The 15,114-nt window shown below is 47.4% G+C and overlaps 1 long non-coding RNA gene across 1 annotated transcript in view; it reads right to left on the reverse strand.

The window, feature by feature from the left end:
- Window positions 1-10,117: 10,117 nt before the first annotated feature.
- LOC124236153 (uncharacterized) overlaps window positions 10,118-15,114 on the reverse strand; it is a 73,573-nt gene continuing 68,576 nt past the window's right edge. Inside the window, exon 4 of the long non-coding RNA XR_006887651.1 lies at window positions 10,118-10,139. This is a non-coding gene — a long non-coding RNA (uncharacterized LOC124236153). The remainder of the gene's footprint in view (window positions 10,140-15,114) is intronic.

Here is a 15,114-nt window from a genome sequence, read left to right on the forward strand (position 1 = left end):
ATGGGTAGTTACAGAGAATGTTGGGCGGTAGCAAGTTTTATAAGAAAATGAGAAGTAGAGCAAGGATTGAGAGTGTGTGGGGGGAACAGGTCGCAATGGTTAGGGTTAACTGAGAAGGTAATCAGTCTTTGGGTAAAAACTTAGAGAATGAAGGTTACAGTAAGAGAAACGGGGAGCCACTGACATATTTTAAAGGCGCGCTCTGGATGCTACGTTGAGAACAGACCTCGACTGCTGGAGACACTGTGACCCAAGTGAGGGGTGACAGTGGCTCAGATCAGGGTAAGAGCAGCAGACGTGGTGTGAAGTGGTGTAATTCTGGATAGACAGCATTCGAATGTAGATTTCGAGGACTCTGATGGAGGGCGTGAATAAAAAAGAATTCAGGATAATTTTACGTTTCTACACTGAGCAAATGGAAAGATGGAGTTGCCATCATCTCAGCTGGTGAAGGCTGCAGGAAGTAAAGCTTTCTGGGGCGAGATCAGGAGTTTAGTTTTAGTCAGGTTGACACTGAAACGTCTGTTGGTGAGAGGTACAGTGCTGGAGTTGGGGCGCGAGATCTAGACTGAGCTATTAATCTGGGAATTGAGGCCACACAGATGGTGCGTGAAGCCTGGGGAGCTAGCAAGATCACGAAGAGAGTACCTTCAGACGGAGAAGAGAGAAACAGGACTGAACCCTGGAATCTCCAGTGATGAAGCTGGGGAGCCTAAGAGGAAACAGCGAAGGAAATCCAGGAGCAGCCTGAGGGAGTGAGGAGTGCTGAGGGCTGAGAGAAGAAAGTGCTTCAAGGAGCAAGGAATCATCGGCCATGTCAAACGCCACGATAGGTCAGTAAGGTGAACACGAGAACTGACCATCAGATGTAGCCATCTGGAGTCCCGGTGACCCTGACCAGAGAAGCTGCAGTCGAGTGGGTTTAGGAGCAAATCCGCCTCCTGTCCTTTGTGAACAATTCCATCTTAAAGGCATTGGTGGGACTGAGCAAGGGAGGCTTCCACACCAGGCCAGGGGCCCACAGCTGGACGTCAGAGCTGGAGCAGGGTGAGGCCTGGTGAGGAGCCCAGGGACCCAGGGGGCATGTGGAGGCACCCATGTCGGGAGGAAAGGTTGTGCAATGGGAGCGAGGTTCCCTATGGGGCGCGGACCGGAAAAGGATGAGAGCGGCCAGGTTTTTCCTTGTCACTGAGGGGAGTTACACACGCAGAAAGTGGAGAGCTGGGAGGAACCCTGTGGTGTCAGACAGGCTCTGGTTGTGTCAGAGGGAACTCAGGTTACATCCACGCGTGTATACAGATGAGACATGCAGATGTGAAAATGTGTGCGCGTGCGCGCATCTGTGTATTCTCCAGCTCTGCCCACTGAGAGGAGCTGGGAGCTGCAACACTTCAGCAATGAGCACTTGGCACCCAGATCTTGATTCCTAAATACCATTCTCGAAGGAACTAGTGCTCTTTGGAGAAAGGATGACTCCAGGCCCAGGGAAATGGCAAGAGGACCCTAGAGTATCTTTTTGTGCCGAAAACTACGGAAGTACTCAAAGAATGAGGGAGACATGTCACAAAGACACAGTAGCCAGTCTTTTAGTCTAGGCTAATTTATACACAAAAAAATCAATGTTATAGTAGCAGACTGTAGCCAATTCAATAAAAGAGGAAACCACAAGTCCATCTCAATATAATTAAATTTAAAAAATGGAATGTTTCAATGTGAATGGGATCGTTACATAGCCTCAAGTTCGCTCCTCCAAACTCCAAATATTTGTCAGCTACAAAGGGAAAAAGAACAGCTTTACATGGAGAAACCTGGAAGATACCACCCTAATCAAGTAACCAAAGTTAATATCCCCAGTGAGAGACAACTTGAAATCAAGTGCCACTGACAGAACACAGGAGACGAATACCCCATCTGTTCTGATATTAATGCCAAAGTTTTGTTACCTGAATTAAATCATAAAGAAATATCAGACAAACTCTAATTGAGTGACATTCTATAAGATAAATGACCCGTAATCTTTAAAAATGTCAGTGTCATGAAAATCAAAGTAGTCTGAGGAGTTAGGCAATCCATGATTCTGGGCGGGTCCTTTGGCTAAAAGGGAAACTATTGGGATGATCTGCAATCCTTCAGTGGGGCCTGAGGACTGGAAGGCAGAAATGTACGGATGTTAATTTCCTGATTCTGATGACTGCATTATGATTATGGAGAGGGATGTTTTCCTTGTAGAAAATACACACTAAAGTACCTGGAGGTGATGGGGCATCTGTTGACAACTTATTCTCAAATGGTTCAGGGAAAAACAAAATTCTTTGCACTGTACTTGAAACTCTTCTGTGCCTTTGAGATTATTTCCAGAGTAAAAATAATTTTTCAAAAGAAAAAGAAATTAGAGACAGTGAATATAGACAACTTTTTCAAGGAGTTATGCTGCAAACCAGCACAAACAAGTGAGGCAATTGATGGAAGAGGAAGTGGGGATTCAAGAGAAAAAATTTACCTTTTATTTAAGATGGAGAAACAACACCATGTCTATATGCTGATGGAAATGATGAAATAGGGACCAAAGTGATGGGCAGGTGGTGGGGTGAACTGCCACAGCGTGTCCTTGATTAGGAGGATGAGGTCTGATGCACGAGTGAAGGAATTTCTTTTGATGAGAGCAAGGATCATCCCAGATTGACAAGTGCTGAAACCCAGCTATCCAGCAACATCACAAACTAGACTGGGGCTGAAAGCTGGGGAGACAGGGGAGGGAACTCTAGACAGTCCCAGTAAAGGCCACCGGACTGTGGTTTTAGGCTCTGAAAAAATAGGAACTTACTCCAGGTAGATGTCCTGACAGATGTGAGAAGAAGAGCCTATTCACCATGGTACTCCCTTCACTGTGGTGCCCATATCACCGTGATGCCCACATCACTGTGGTGCACTCATCACCATGACACCTGCATCACCATGGTGCCCCCATCACCACGGCACCTGCGTCACCATGATGCCCACATCACCATGGCACCTGCGTCACCATGATGCCCACATCACCATGATGCCCACATCACCATGGCACCTGCGTCACCATGATGCCCAGATCACTATGGTGCCCTGCATTGCCATGGCACCTGCATCACCATGATGCCCACATCACCATGGTGTCACATCAGTGCTGATGCCAAAGTGAGTCTAAAGGATCTTCCACTGTGGTTGTGAAGACCACCCAGGATCCAACTTTGATTGTGCTATTAGAGAGAGCATAACTATGTGGATAAATATCCACTATTTTTTATTTGTAAAATAATGTGTGAATACTCTAAGTGGTCTCCCCCTCCCTGCCCCTCCAAGGAGATATTAAACTGATGGGACATATCAATAGGATTTTTTAAAAAAGGAAATAGAATAACTAATTTTCAGAACAGCAGTCATCAGAAAAAGTAGATTATATTCAATTCACTCTATTTAATAAAAAAATTAATAAATTCAAAATTGTCGTCCAAAATAGTTACATTTTTAAGAGGGGAGACCCCCATCTGGCCTGAAAAGGATATTCAGGAAAATTCATTTCCCAGGAATATCAAATTATCACAGTTTAACAGTGTTCCTTCTGTACCTCTGAGGTACAATGCGTAAGGCTAAGCATTTACTTGGTGCTTTTCAAATATCTATTGAATTTTTAAAAATTATATAAACTCTCATAAAAATAAAGTTTTATGCTCAATTATTAATGTATGCTTAAGTTCAATTAAAAAATTTTGGCTTCATTTTCAGCAAATCAAATGAATTAGGACTGGCCCCCTTTGAACACAGCCCCTCCTTCTGTGAGTTTTGACGTACTATACCAATTTCATTATTCCTGAAAATGCTTCCAATAGGCCTATAAGGAAGACTGACTCTCATTCTTCCTAACAAATCGACCTCAAGCATTTTAGGGAAGAAATGTTAAAACCATCAGTTTGAATGCTGGAATAATGCTTGAAAAGTCCCACCCCCAGGACATACGTCCCCTCCCTGGAACCAGCACCATGTCTCCCTGGCCCGTTTCTCACGCAGCTTTCCCTGAAGTTCAGCTCCAATCTGTTACGAGTCAATTGTCAGAGAGATGATTTAATCATTAGAAATGTGCATATTTGGTTCAATTATTACACATATTTGTCAGTTGTGAAAATCAGTCTGTTCTCTTTATGTTGTTTTAAAAAGAAGGTATATTATAAATTCTGGCTACTGATAGTCATACACACGACAGGAAACACTTTACTTATCTTAAAATGATCAATTCTGTCTTTTTTATATTTCTTTGAATTTTCTCCTATTATCACAGTTTTATTTGGCCATTGGATGGCCATGAATTCCATGAATTACCTTCATTCTTGGAATTTCCCAAACCATAAACGTAATTGGAAACATCGTGAAGAATATAATTCCTGATGTCTTGCTATGTGACCCTCTCAGCACCTGAACCTACAGCTGTCCACTAGAGGAAGCGTTTTCTGAACCCCCGTGCAGCTCAGGGCCACGAGGCCGCTGGGAAGGAGAGGGCGTGTCTTGGACTTTGAGGACTGTGTAGTCTGGTTGGAAAAGTTTACCTAATGAAGGTGAAATTAGTTAGTAAACATGGTCAGAATGGAAGCAAGTCATAGACAAGTGGGGACGTGAGCCAACCCCTGAGAGAGGAGTAAGATGTGGATAGTGTCTCAGTCCGTTCGGGCTGCTATAACAAAATACCAAGGACAGGGGGCTTATGAACAGCACAAATGCACTTCTCACTGTTCTGGAGGTGGGCAAGTCCAAGATCGAGGGGCTGACCAACTTGGCGTCTGGTGAGGGCCCACTTCCTGGGCCACAGAGGGCCATCTTCTCCCTGTGTCCTCACGTGGTGGAGCAGGCAAGGAGCTCCCTGGGGTTTCCCATAAAAGCACTAAAGCACTGATCGTGCTCACCACCTAATCACCCCCCAAGGCCCACCTCCACATACTATCACCAGGGGGTTAGAATTTCAACTTACGGATTGTGGGGGGACACAAACATTCGGCCTGTAGAAGACAGAAAAAGGCTTGGGGAAGGGTGTTCTCAGGGAGGACCCAGGCTAACCAGAGGCAGGAATTTGCACAGCGTACTCTTGGGATAGGAAGGAGAGCCAGTGGGAAAGAGAAATGAGAAATAAGCTTGGCATTTCCACTTGGGCTCAACCGCTGGAGTGGCTGTTAGTAAGGGCGCGATCATTTCACCCACGCTTCTGGCCCCAGCCTCCTTCTGCTCTAACAGCTACGTCGTTCTCTAGGATGCCTACCATGCATTCTGTCAAAGAGCATCTCTCCGGCTTATGATTCTCACCCCTCTGACTCTCTGTCCCCTTTGCACCCACATGGATGAGTTCATTCCCGGGAGCCATGTTTGTGCAGCGGTTCAATTCTAGTGTCAGTCGACTGAGGCTGTGGATGGCTCGTTCTTGCTAGAACAGAGATGCCACCCTAGGAATACGGAATCGAGACTGATAAAAACGGCAAGCAATAGGATATATTGGAGTTTATGAGGAAGCCATTTGGTATAAAGCTGATTTGGCCTGACCTTATTTTTTTTCCCAAAAGGGCCTGACATGGTGGCTGTTGAGCATGCATTGTATATCTGCTTTAAGAATTTGCTCTGTCCCAAAGGCAAGAACAAATGGCCTAAAGATAAAGGTGCAGCTTCCCCCACATTGACATTTCCTAAAGGATAAGCATCTCTTCCTAGGCTGGGAACTGATTGCTGCACTCACCTGTGACCACCCAGCTCGAGACAACAGACCTGCTGCCACCCTGTTGTGTCCACCAGGACACCGGACCTACTACCTGCTGTGTCCGTCAACCGCTGTGCCAACAGAGCAGCCTTGTAACTGTTGTAAAAGGGACATTTCAATCATGTGTGATGCATGTTCCTGAGGGTGTATAACCACTGTGTGCACCCCACTTCTTTGGTGCCTTTCCTTCCTTGGGGAAGGAAGGCCCTGGGCTATATGGTCCTCACATTTGGCTCACCCCAATTTTGATCTATAGATTGGTGATTGATTATCTGCATCAACAAGACAAAAAGGGATTGAGCCAATCTATCTCATTCTTCATGGAACAGGAACTCTGACACGTGATCCTGGAGCCACGTTGTGTCTGCCATACGGAACCGGCAGCTGAGACATCTGTTCTTCCCAGGAAGAGGAAGGGGCAGCCACACAGAGAGGAGCAGAGCCGTGCAACGAGCCCTCGCTGCTCCCAAGGGCTGTCTGCTCTCACCTCCACCGCTTACCCAGCCGTGCTCCTGCTCTCGGACCCTAAGACACCTGCCTCTTTGCAGTCAGTCTCCTCTTCCTGCTTGAGCTAGTTCCTATTATTGGAAACCCTAAGAGTCCTAACATAGTGATGAGTAGACAGGTTTGCTGAAGTCCTGCTGTCCTTTCCTTTGAAACACGCTCTTCCAACGTGCGCCCCAGGGACAAGCCTTCCCTCACTGGTCTTTGCTGACACCAGGGTGAGTATGTTGGTGCTCCACGCACCTGAGTGTTGTAGGCTCCACAAGCCCGCTGGCCCCTCCCCGACACCCTTCCCAGCTTCCTTAGATTTCTCTTCACTTTGTGTCCTTGAATGGAATGCTAGCAAAGAAACACTGGGAGGCTGAGAGTATAATTTAAATATGCCTGAGGCTTAGGAACAGATACTGGGCTCATTAGCCCAAACCTCCCAGGGTCTGTGAAGCAAGGGGCTGGGAAACGAGAACATCTATTCAGACCCCATTGAGGTGGAACATCTATTCAGGCCCCATTGAGGTGGGACATCTATTCAGACCCCGTTGAGGTGGGACATCTATTCAGACCCTATTGAGGTGGGACATCTATTCACACCCTATTGAGGTGGGACTCCTCTGTGCAGCCCGAGTTGTTCTGGAGCCCGCACGAGGGATAAGGCCACCCCCTGCTTCCGGGACCTCGACACTCCAGTACCAGCTGTGCCCCCTCCCCTGTTCCCTGTGGCCTCGGCCGCAGTGGGCTCTGCGGGATGAACACAAAGCCACCACTGCAGAAACGACAGCTTGAAGAGGTCACTACTCTGACCGGAAAGTCACAACCTGGAATCTTCAGAGGGAAGCCCCTTCCTGCCGACGGGACTGAGCATGGAAAGTCGGTGGAGCGGCATGAAGCTCAGAAGCCTTGCAGGGACTCGTAAGGAGATGACCAAGCCCCAAACCCTCTAGCTGACACCTGTCAACGCAGCCACCGGTTTGCCCAACAGTTAAACTAAAAATGACCTGACGCCCCAGCACAGCATGCCCGCCTGGCTCCGATGTGCAGACAGCACTGGAACAGACTGTGGTTGGACTTCCAGTGACGCGAGGTCTGAGGATGTCAGGTGGGATGCTGAGGTTGGAGTGTGAGGACCGGCGCTTGGCTGATGGGTTAAGGCCTCATCTCTCTGTAACAGCCATTTACTCTACCTCTTTGGAAGGAGCGTGCAAAGGGAGTAAGGTGTGGTGTTGGCTTCTTTCTGATGATATCTGGTAATTATGCTTCTCGCGTATCTTATTTGCATCACTGATGGATCTTGTTCACATTTTTTTGGAACCCTTACTAGACCAGGAGGTGCTGGAGGGCAAGAATCATGTCTTCATCTTTGTCCATCTCTCTATCTCAAGGACCTGACAAGGCCTGGCAATTTAGAAAGCTCTCAATAAAATATTTACTAAAGAAATGAATAAATGAACAACTGAAAAAAACAGCTACAACCCAACCCCATGAGGAGGACCTGGGAAAGCTTCTGAAAGGACGTGAGGGTTGGTCTGAGTCTTCAAGGCGTCATCGGAGTTGGTGAACCAGGAAAGTGGAGAGAGGAGACTGAATGTTCCAGGCATTTGAAATTCCCATCAAGGGAATTAAAAATGGTTCAATATGGCATGGGGCGAGAGGAAGAGGATGAAGCTGAAAAGAGGCGCAGGGGCCAGAAGGACCTCACGCATTCGGCTACAGAGTTTGAATTTTGTGTTAGAGGTGGTGGGAATCACGAGATTTTCAGTGAGGGAGGAACATGAAGTTTTCCTATAGAAAGCTTTTGGGCAGCAACATGGATGGTAACTGATGGCGGGGATGGAGACGGGGTTGAGATGGGACTTCAGAGATCAGCCCAGAGCCCTCCAGTCGCTGATTCAGAGAAGGGCCGAGAAAGGTCTGACCTGTGGCTGGAAAGGCCTGTGTCTGTCCTCTTCCCCCCACCACCGCCAACACCTCACATCCTCCCTCAGGAGCTGGGCGCGGGGAGGCTGAGTTGTAACAGAAAATGCTACCACAAGAGTGCGTCACAAACACTTTGATCTTAGTTGGGCCCCCCCCCCCGAGAGGGAAAGTGGCATTTTCCAGAAGGTCCATGGGCAGAACCTTCTTCGACACCAAACCAGAACTGAGTGACTCTCTGATGCCACGTCTTCGGGCCACCCCACTTCTCTCAGCAGTTACTGTGCCCATCTGCCTTTTTCAGCAAGGGAATAAAAAAGAAGAGGCAAAGGGAAAAGGGAACAAAGGAGAAGAGGAAGGTGATAAAGGAGCGAGGCAGATGGTGAGGACCTTTATTCGTCTCATTCGTGAACAAGGAAGAAGTAAAGCTGTAGCCAGAAGAGCAGGAGCCCCGTCACCAGGACTCAGATCTCACACAGGCGATTCAGGGCAGGTGGAGAAATGTCCACGGATATTTGCTCAGCTTATTTATGGACAATGACCAGCTCTCCCTTCACTCTCCAGCACGTACCTGACCGGAGTTAGAGGGAACAAGTCCCTCCCCCAGGATCACGTTGATGTTGGCTATGCATCAAATTAACTGACAATTAAGGAAAAATCTGATGCCTGGCCCGTTCCCCGAGAGTCTCACTTAGTTGATCTAGGATGTGCTTTGGAACTGGTCCTTCTGTACAATGTCTTGGGTGATTTGAATGTACAGATGGGCTGAGAACCATGCTTTAGACCAGGGGTCAGCAAAGCTTTTCTCTCAAAGGCCAGAGAGTGAACATTTCAGGCTTTCTGGGCCACATGGTCATGCTGTAGTGTGAAAGTGCCTTAGACAGTAAGTAAACGAGTGTGTTCTAATAAAGCTTTATTTACAAAAAAGGCGGTGGGCTGGATTTGGCTCCTGAGCTATGATCCGTCGACCCTACTCTAGGAGCACACTCCAAAGCATGCTGGGGTAGGTGTGGACAAAATAGCAAAAATACTCAAGTCTGAAAAAGGCATCTGGAGGAATGTTCTAATTTTATTTTAATAAAATGAGAGATGTTTCTAACTTCCATTTCCTAAAAAGCTTGGCTCTGCTGGGAAAGTGAGGTTTTGATAGTTGACTAAAATTTACTTGTCAACAGGAGCTGTCTGCTAATAATGACACTGTGTAGAGCAACTTTACATTTAAAATCTGTCAACAAAAGGTTTGGATTTAAAGTCTAGGTTCAATGAGAGTTAGGCCCAGCTTAAGGCAAAGCCGTCAGGTGGGATCCGGGGAGCGAAAGAAGAAAGAAGCAGGAACCTCCATGCTGTCTGACGTCTTAGGGAGACCACGTGTGGCTTTTATCTTTTGAAATAAAAAATCCAGTACGATGTAAAGAGGAAAAAAGTAATAATCTGCAATGGTGAATAGAAAGACCAGATGTGAAAGACAGACACTTAAACTTAGAACCTAAATCAGGGCAGAAAAAATTAAAACCCAAGTGAAGCAGGGTCTTTACAAGGTCAGAGAGGCCAGCTGGTAGGCTGCTGCATTTACGTGTTCTCCAGTTTCCTAGAACTAAGCCATGAGCCTGTGTTTCGTTTTGAATTCTACATGAACGCCAGTTTTAATTCATACTACCATCTTATTCTGGAGAAATCTAGAGAAGACAAAGAAACAAAAAGAGCTTTTGCCTAACCATCAAGTTTCTCTCCCATTGTCCCCGGTTGCATCACTGTCTACAGAAGATCAGTCAAATGATAGAGGCTCCGAATCACGCTCCTCCTACCCACAGCTGGCCGGGCTGTGTGGATCGTGCAGCCCTCACCTTTATCCTGTCGATGTTGGCTTCCATCTTCAGCTGTTCCACCAGTTTCCTGGCTTGTGCTATGCTGGCAGTGTTGTTGCTGGCCATTGGAGAGCTGGGGGAGATTTTCAGATACCCTAGGAAAGAAAACAAGGAAGAGGCATGTGTCAGAGAGCTCACAAGCTGCCAAACACGCAGGTTCATCACAAGGGGGCGTCTCAGAAGAGTGGCTGTAGTCAGGCCGGGCCCCTCCAGCCCTCCACACCCCGACCCAGCTCCACATCTCGCCGGCAGGCAGACCAGAAGGTGAGCTTTGCTTTTCTACCTCTCCCACCCTCTGCCCTTCCATCTCTTCTTCAGGGAAGAAAAATAAGGACTGTTGACCAAATCAGGTGGAATAAGATGTGCTGCCACAAGAAGAAAGCAAGTTATTAAACTCATCTTAATTTATGAAACAAGTTCAAAATGGTAAGGGCGACAGTAGGCGTGACTATTGCTGTTATTTATTGGTGGGACTGCTGTCAGGTGCTGTGCTCAGTGCCTTGAGAGGATGGGAGGGAAGGGGAGCAGACAGAGGGATGGTAAAGTATGTAATTGTTCAGGACTCATGATGCCAGGTCCACAACATTCTCTCGATGGCTCAGATGCCAGCTTTCTGGTTAACTGGGGGCCCGTTAGACCGCAGAGACGCTGCAACAGGAGAGTGGCTTGTCAGTGTCGTTTATCCAGCACTCAGACAGTCATTTCTCTCTGCTCTATTTGACGTAGAGTTTGGTTTACAACTACTCCCTTGACTCACAGTTCTCGGGGACCACATCTGTCACGCCAAGGGAGGAGGATAGCCATGTCTAAATTGCTCATCACGTCAACGAGTCCACCTGCGGTATTCTAGAGTAAGTACAAGAGACTCGCTGCTTTACAAATACAGAAATGGGGCATCAACGTTAGGGAGTGGACTGCGAGATGGTCTCTCTGCCTCTGGCTCTGCCGGAGCTCCTCCCCACCCGCGCCCCGCCCTCCTCCAGCTCTAGCCCAATTTCATCTCTCTTATTCTTTCCTGGCCCACCCTCTCACTTTATTCTCGTTGCTCATCTTGGACAGTATCCTACTTTACTTTTGGCCCGCGTCCCCCATATTCTGATCAGGTCTCGCTCCATGTCAAGGTGCCATATGCTGTCTCAGGGCCATCTGTGTCAACATGCCCCCAGAGGTCACTGACACCCAGCAGTGAAGCAATGTCTGTGAGCTACAATTTAACTAGAGTGTGTGACCAAGAAGCATCGAATAAGAAGCATTAAAACACTGCTTCAGTCAACACTAGAACACATTACACAAAACCGTGACTTCTGCCAGCTTTGCAGAATACCTTTATCTAGGGGTAAAGTAGGGTCAGGCCACCATCTCAAAAAGGAAAGAGACACACAGAAAACTAGGGGAAGAAGAATAATGCGTAAGTTCAATACACAGATTTTTACTCACCCACTAAAATCAGGAAACAACTTTTATTTCAATTACCAAAAATGTAAAGTCTATAAATTATCTGGTGTGGCTCTTATTTCTTGGCATCTAGTTCTTCAAGACAAAAGAAGAAATTATGTATGACTTCCTCTAAACAAAGAGGCTCCTTCATAGAGAGTGTTATTTTATAAAGAATACTGCAAAATAAGCCACCCCCCGCCCCAGCATTCACAGTATAAATTGGAAGATAATTAACTGTCCCCTCAACTTATTTTCAAAGGGTTTGGAGACAACAAAATGGGAAGAAAGACTGAAGAACTTTTGAAGCCACGAAGATTCTGAACCCTACTCTCCTTTCCTTAGAGATGAGAGAGGGATTTTGCACGTACAAACGAAAAATAAAAGGAGGCTTTAACCCCAGCAAGGTAGGGACACCATCATCTCAGCCCCACAGGGAAATCCCTCTCCCCAAATCAGACAGTCGTCTACCAGCCTCACAACTCTCCTCAAGGCCAAGATGGAGCATCGACTTGCCCAGCAGGGCAGCCTAACCCCCCTTCCAGCTGAGGTTGGCGCAGCCACCAGGTACAAGCGCCTGAACACTGCTCTGCGTCGCTAACGTTTCTTCCCAACAGGAACCTCTCTCACTAGAACAGAGACCATCACAGAATCACCGAATCCTCACGGGCCTGAGGGAGGAGGGGGTCTGGCCAGCTGTTCTGCCCTTGAATCTAAACCGGGTGGCGTAGTGACCAGCAGCAGAGACCACAGCCTGCCTCAAATACCCCTTCTCTCCTCTTCATTAGTAAAGATGACTTCTGCCTTTTTAACAGAGACTCCATGAACCCTGAATTTTAGCCCGGCATAGTGTGCTGAAAGATGCATTCCCCAGCCTCCCGGCAGCTCAGTATAATTATACGACTAAGTTCTGACCAATGAGATAGAAGCAGAGCGTCCTCGAATGGAGGGGGGTGCCATTTGCCCCACCTGCCTCCAGCTTCTGGCTCAGCAGGCGGCGTGTTGACCACAGAGCTCCATCTTGAAGCTCTAGCCTTCTCTCAAAGGGGAGCTGGAAGCACCTGGGTCCTTGCTGAGACCATGGAGCCACCACGCCAGCTGTGAACTGGCTCCCATCTATGCGAAGAGAAATAAGCACCTATCTTGTCTACACCACCAGCATTAAGGGTTTCTGTGCCCTTGAGCAGCAGATCTGCCATTAACTGATTACAGGACCCATTGTTTTCCCTCAAGCACCTAGGATGGTCCACTTCCTAGCGTCGGTTCACGGTCCCTGGGGAAGCTGTGCTGTGCTGGGGAGAAGCGTACAGGCTGCTGTAACACGTTGCTAACTTGAACAACAGAACTTATCATCCTCGCGTCTGAGGTCAGCAGTCTGCAGGGATCCCGCTGGCTGAACTCGGGCATTGGCAGGGCTGTGTCCCCTCCAGGAGCTCTGAGGAGGACCTGTTTCCTGTCCTCTCCCGGCTGCTCAAGGCGGCCTGCGCACCTTGGCTCCTGGCTTTCCCTTCACCTTCAAAGCCAACAAAGGTGAGTAGAGTCCTTCTCACACGGCCTCATCCTGATCTCTTGGGCGGTCACGCCTCCCTCTGACCCTCCCAGCCCGTCTTCTACTGTGAAGATGCCTTGTAATCACACGGCCCTCCAGACGATCCAGGGCAACCTCCTCTCTTCAGGTCAGCTGATTGACAACGCGGAGTGCCCTTTGCCATGTAACACAGCATGTTCGCAGGCGCCAGGAATGGGGACACAGACATCTTTGGGGGTCTTATCCTACCCACCATGGAGGAGACCTCTGTGCAGGCAGAGAAGGGAGGTGGGGAGGTGGAGGGGGTTGATGGGAAAGTGGAGAGGGGGCAGGGTGCAGGTCTAGAAAGCTGGGGAGAGAGCACATTTGAAACTGAAATGGACTTCAGAGGAAAGGCGAACACGGGCTTCGGTTTGTGCCCCCAGTTTTAGGAAGATGCGTCCTGAAGCTCTTGTTTCACCACAGGACCCAACAGTCTAAAGCCGCTTTTAGAATCACTTAGTGCATTTTCCTCTTCTTCGCATCGAGCTGCTTTCCCATAAAAACAAGAAAGAAAACCCCCTCCTGGAGGCTGGAGGACTGTGGAGTCCTGGACCAGGGTTCCAAGGAGGGAGGTGTTTTCCTAAAAAGTGATGGTGGGAAATAAGAAAAAGCTAGACTGTCTTCTAAGTTTGAGGTTTTTGGACAACGCATCACACACATTCAAACACACACACACGCACTCTTTTCATCCTAAAAAACTGAAACTTTTTACCCATTAAACAACAACTCCCATTCTTTCCTCCCCTAGTCCCAGAAACCACCATCCTCCCCTCTGTGTCTGATTCTGATGACTCTAGGGACCTCAGAGAAGGGAAGTCTTACAGCACTTGTCTTTATGTGATTGGCTTATTCACTGGGTGTAATGTCCTCCAGGTTCATCCACGTTGTAGCAGGTGCCAGAATTTCCTTCCTCTTTAAGGCTGAATAATACTCCCTTGTATGTATACATACATTTTGCATATCCGTCCGTCTGCCGATGGACACTTTGCTTGCTTCCACATTTTAGCTACTGTGAATAACCCTGCTATGAACCCGGGTGTAAAACATCTCTTCAAGATCCTGCTTTCAATTCTTCTGGGTCTATACCCAGAATTGGAATTTCTGGATCATATGGCTTTCTATTTTTAATTTTTTGAGGAACAGCAATACTGTTTTTCACAGCAGCTGTGCCATTTTACGTTCTCACCAAAAGTGCAGAAGGGTTCCAATTTCTCCTCATCTTTACAAACACTAAGTATTTTCTGGGGTTTTTTGCTGAGGAAGAGTTGCCCTGAGCAAACGCCCGGTGCCAATCTTCCTCTTCTTTTCATCTGTGAGCCATCACCACAGCATGGCCACAGTGTAGGTCCATGCTTGGGAACTGACCCGGGCTGCTGAATTGGAGCATGCCAGCTTAACCACTAGGCCATGTGGCTGCCCTATTTTATGTTTTTTTTATAGTAGCCATCCTCAAGGATGTGAGGTGGTATCTTATTCTGGTTTTGATTTGCATTTCCCTAGTGATTGGTGACACTGAACATCTTTACATGTGCTTATTGGTCATGTGTATTTCTATTCAAGTCTTTTGTCCATTTTTATTTATTTATTTATTTATTTATTTTTGCTGAGGAAGATCGTTGCTGAGCTCACATCCTTGCCCATCTTCCTCTATTTTGTATGTGGGACGCCAACACAGCATCGCTTGATGAGTGGTGTGTAGGTCTGTGCCCAGGATCCACACCCGAGAACCCCAGACCACTGAAGTGGAGTGTGTGAACCTAACCATATGCCACCCAGCTGGCCCCCTCTCATGCCCATTTTTCAATCAGATTTTTTGTTGTTGTTGAGTTTAGGAATTCTCTATATATTCTGGATATTAATTCTTTATCAGATAAGTGGTTTGCAGATATTTTCTGTGGGTTGGCTTTTCACTTTTTTGATAGCGTGCTTTGATACACAAAATTTGTACATTTTGTGAAGTCCTATTTGTCTATTTTTCCTTTTGCAGCCTGAGCCTTTGGTGTCACATCCAAGAAATCATTGCCAAATTCAGCGTCATGAAGCTTTTCCCTATGTCTTCTTCTGAG

Source organism: Equus quagga, chromosome 2, assembly GCF_021613505.1.
Source record: "Equus quagga isolate Etosha38 chromosome 2, UCLA_HA_Equagga_1.0, whole genome shotgun sequence".
NCBI classification, from domain to species: domain Eukaryota; kingdom Metazoa; phylum Chordata; class Mammalia; order Perissodactyla; family Equidae; genus Equus; species Equus quagga.